Raw genomic sequence first — 5,000 nt, forward strand, 5'->3', positions numbered from 1 at the left:
ATTTGCCTTGTTCACAAATTTTTATATAAAAAATAAATAAATAGCAGATCTACAAGCTCAACGTGTCACGTCACGTTGTGAGCTTGTAGATGACCTGATTGCTCTCGCAAAATCTGGCGGTCAGACATGATGGAGAACTTCTGTCCTCGGGGACGGTGTCAAGTCATGCATGTAGCTCTCCCGTGCGATCGCCATGTGTGGCTGTCGTGTTATTCGACATTTTTACCTCAGGAAATAAGTGATCCAGCTCATTCTTGCCATGAATAGAATGTGCTAGAATAGAGCCTTCATTCACTCACAACCAGGCTGGTTTCATTTGCTTTCAGAATAGACGTAGCATCATGATCTGAACCAATATACATCACAAGTTTTTTCAGATATTGTATTTCTCATATTGCATCATGATCATACCTATATTTAATATAGCATAATATCCCTTTTTACAGGTTAAACATTACTCATGGCTGTGTGTGTACACACGTCGCCATGTCAGTCTGACATGCTCCCATTACATTGTATGGTAATACCACTTTAATATCTCCAGTATATCTGTATAAGAGAGCGTTACACTCCTATTCACATACATTGAATGCATATTTTTTTTATCTGTTGCTATTTGACTGTTGTCTATTGTCTTGACTATTGTCTTTTATTTCCACATAAGACTGAGGATCTCTGTCTTTATTAACACACACCTCATGTATATTTGATATTTGACATTTTTCACTCTGATAGTCATTTTTAATTAACATCATTGTTTATGTCATATCATGACGACCACAGCGGATTCGTCCCTGCTGTCAAAACGCCACGGGGAGAGTTGCTCCTTTCACGTGGCTTTCTAATCCAGGCCATGTGTCACGATCCCATAGGGTCAGCGTGAGAATGCTATCCCATTCCCAAATGTACTCACACACTCACACACTCACACATACACACACACAGACACACAGTGAAATCCCAGTGTTAAAGCTGCAATCCACAACTTATTTTTATGAATAAAATTGTTATTTTGAACTGTCTATATCAGGGGTCTTCAACGTTTTCAGCCCAAGGACCCCCTAGCTGAGAGAGAGATGAAGCAGGGACCCCCTCTATATTGTATAAAATTGTGTTTTGGATTCAACTTTGTTTGTTTATGTCTACTGTTCTTTTTCCCCTCTAGCTTGTAGATCTGCTATTTTTGGCTAAAGTTGTCCTCAGAAAAGGGATGCTAGTGTTCAAATGGTTATGGTAAAAAAAAAAAATCATCATCACACAAAGATTTGGCAGACCCCCTGTAGTAACTCTGAGGACCCCCTAGGGGTCCCGGACCCCCTGTTGAAGACCCCTGGTCCATATGGTAGAGAGTATGTTAATACAACATAACTAGCACATCTGCAGTGGTTGGAGGTGGACTCCCTACTCTTCCAAGTTCCATTGAGAAATGTAGACCCTGGTACGGTATTGGGTAGGACACCATAGGACACGTAGCCCTGCCTGAAACTAGTAATAAGCACAATATATTTTCTCACCAGTCCAGCTGGGATACGCTCTTGCATGAGGGGTAGATGTTCGTGTTCGAATCCCGAGTGAATCGGTTGCAGTTATCTCTCTCCATTGGGAGAGGACATGAAACGCATGGATTGCAACTTTAATTTTACTCCGAAGAGTGTACAAAAAGATGTGTACACTGCAGCGATTTCTCTGTGTTCAAATGCACGCAGCCCCATGTGTACCTGGCCTAGATTTAGGTCCACAACTTTGACGCTCGTCCACCAGTAGCTCTTTGGTCTCTCTCAGGTCTCTCTTTACAGACAGACGGACGTGGGTCTACCTGGTGAGATCAAGGTCAAATCAAAAATTAATTAATGAGCGGATTCTCGCCGTGCGGCCGGAGGTAGAGACAGGAAGTAAGCTTCCCCCTCCATAAAGGATTCATTCTGTAGGTGTTCCTTTGGTCTCTCTCTCTCTCTCTCTCTCTCTCTCTCTCTCTGATGATGAAGCGCTTTTAGATTTGTCTCTCAATAATGCATGTTGTCCTCTGATGCCTGCACACACACCCTTCGCTTTCTCCCTCTCACTCTCTCTCCATCCATTTTCTCCTCTCTCACTCCTCCCATCATTCTCTCGGTCTCCCTGCCTGCCGTTTCCATCGCTCTGTATCTGCCTGTCTCTTTTCATTACAATCACCCACTCCCTTCTCTCTCTCTCCCCCCCTCTCTCTCTCTATTTCTGTCTCACTCTCAATCTTTTTACTCTCTCTTATCGCCTAGTAACCCTCCCTCTTTCATCTTCCCAGCTTCCCAGTCATCTCTCTCTTCTATCTTATTTCTGTCTCTTCTTCTTCTTTGTTCTTCTTCTCTCTCTACTGTCTTTATCTCACATTTCTTCATCTCCATGGTAACAGTTTAGGTCTTAGGGCTCGGGGTCAGGTTTGTTAGCTTATCTTTTTTCTTTCTCTTCCCTTGTGAGCTGTTTGGTGCTCCTTTCTCTCTCTCTCTCTCCGTCTCTCTGACACCAGCTGCTGCCCTGACTGTCTCGGTGATCGTCCAAAAAAAAGAAGGACTCGTGCTACGTTACTCGGCGTGGCCAACGTTACACAACAATGTCTCCTAATGTAGTCCAGTGTGTCCCTGGTCTCAGCTCACTGTAGTGTTCACGTCCCACAGCTCTTAATGGAGCTGCACCTTTCATATGTCACGTTTGTTTTACTAATCAGAGATGAATGGATCCCTCTCTAGAGATTAACATAATGCATTCACACTCATGAAGTCTGCCATGTTCATAGGAGTGGAGGGGGGGCTCTGTGTGTGTGTGTGTGTGTGTGTGTGTGTGTGTGTGTGTGTGTGTGCGTGTGCGTGTGCGTGTGCGTGTGCATGTGCGTGTGTGTGTGTGTGTGTGTGTGCGCGCGCGCGCACGTGCGATGTTTTCAGAATTTGGCAAAAACAGACCTAGAATAGAATCTCAATGCGGCACATCGTGGCACATTGTGAGCTTGTAGATCGGCTATTTTCGAGTAGCCATAGTATAAAACAGGGCTTATAGTTAATAATGCATGTGTGTGTGCATCGATGTCCTCTTAAAACATATGTGCACGTGTGTGTGCATAAATATACATGAATTAGCGATATATGTGTGTGTACTGTACAGTATGTGCCTTTTTGTGCACATGTATGAGCGTTTCTGCATTCATGATTGTTTGCGCATTCATGCACACGAGCGTGTGTGTGTGTGTGTGTGTGTGCGTGCGTGTACGCCTTCATGTCATGTATGTATTCCGCTTTACTGGTGGTAAAAGTAACAAAAGGCCTGCTGCTGCTGGTTGTTTGTTTTGGGTACTGAGTGAGGGCCGGCCGTGCACGTTGGGCTGAGTGGGACGTCGTGTGACATTCAGTGAGTCATTTGCTTGGGAGTCCCTCGGGAGGCGGACAAATCAGCCTGCTCGTTCATGCGACACATGTCCAACACCGGGCCTCGTATAATGAATGAATCAAGCTTCACACAGATTACCTCTGTTTACGTAGATTGCACTCTAAGGAGGGCATTTATTCATAACAAGTCCTTTGTCCCACAGAGCAGTGGTCGGGCAACCACCGCACCGCTTACCAGGCCCACTGACTGTGGTTTTCAACCCTTTTCATATCGCTGTCCCATTATTTATTCGGCATTTGAGCCACAGACCACCATTTGATGAGATTTTAGACTCGCAGAAACGTCCACAATTCCATGCTGTATTGATGTTGGTGCCATAGGAGAGATAACAGGCAAACGTTGATCAAAATAACAATTCTTCTACATTCTCTGATTGTGTAGACTTCTTGTAAATTAAGTAATGCAGATGTTAAACAATAATTTAACTCTCCATTTACCTCAAGGACCGCTGCTGAGAACCACTGCTCTAGAGCCATTAGTCCTCTCATTGCTGTTATTAGGGAAATAGATGTAATGCACATGATGTAGAAACTGTGTTCATGCAGCATGCTATTTATTACTGTGATTGTGAGTGACTGCTGTTCCCGAGTTCTCCTTTAATGTTTCTTAATATGCTGATAGTACCAAAGAAAACAATCTGACCTCAGTTGGACGATAAAGCTGTATCTTTCTGTATCTTATCTTAGGTTATGTTATCCTAGCTTGTCTTGTCTTGTCTTGTCTCGTCTCGTCTTGTCTTAAATTGAAGTTAATTTGCAGTGTTTCGTTCTGATATGAGATGTCCACCTTTTGAAAGAACCTGAACCTGTTCTCTTTTGAAATTATTGTTGTCTCCTGAGTAATGCACCTTTTGGGTTAATGAAAAACGTCAAAATGTCAAAATCCTTGTGTTGTCCGTGCTTTATTGTAAGTTGCTCTGGATTAAGAGCGTCTACTAAATGCCTAAATTGTAAATTGTAATCCTTCCTCACAACATACCTACCTAGTAGGGTGATGAGCATGGATTTCGTGAGCATGTGTTATTGAGTAATGTCCTCTAAAAATAGTTGAGCATTGGTTGGGCACCTGCTGTTCATCTAAATGCCTGTTCTCTGTGTTGCAGGTTTGATTCCCAGAGGAAGACAGAGGAGACTACAGTATACTGCAAGCTGACGGCTGGAGGAGGACCTGAAGCAAGGTCAGCAATATGTAGAAACGCAAATGCGTTTTGATTTCCTTAATGCTCACCATACAGGTGTTTTTGTTTAGTCTACTAGTCGTTAATCACTGGATTAGTAAAAGCCAAATGCCATCACATGTAAATGTAGGATACTGCACGTGTCTAATACCATTACCTCAGGTGTTTCTGATCAAATGTGTCACCAGGTCACGCTAAAGGGCATCACCGGACAGAAATGTGCTAGAAAATGTCCTTCTGAAAATCCTGCTGCCTTTTTCTTTCTCCGATGAGTCAAAGTGCTTCTTCAAATTAGAAAAAAACACTTAATCCCCTACAGTATATACTTTGTTGTACGACAAATAGATAAAATGAGACCCCCTGGAACCCCCTCAAGGACCCCTGGGGGTCCCCGGACCCCATTTTGAGA

The 5,000-nt window shown here is 43.4% G+C and overlaps 1 protein-coding gene across 1 annotated transcript in view; it reads left to right on the top strand.

The window, feature by feature from the left end:
* LOC308079346 (neuronal cell adhesion molecule-like) overlaps positions 1–5,000 on the top strand; it is a 106,307-nt gene that overhangs the window by 40,067 nt on the left and 61,240 nt on the right. The window contains exon 2 of the mRNA XM_080420798.1: positions 4,517–4,591. The gene's annotated coding sequence lies outside the window, so the exon portion shown is untranslated. The remainder of the gene's footprint in view (positions 1–4,516; positions 4,592–5,000) is intronic.

The sequence above is a fragment of the Gymnoscopelus braueri genome (genome assembly GCF_963280865.1).
Source record: "Gymnoscopelus braueri genome assembly, chromosome: 23".
NCBI lineage: Eukaryota > Metazoa > Chordata > Actinopteri > Myctophiformes > Myctophidae > Gymnoscopelus > Gymnoscopelus braueri.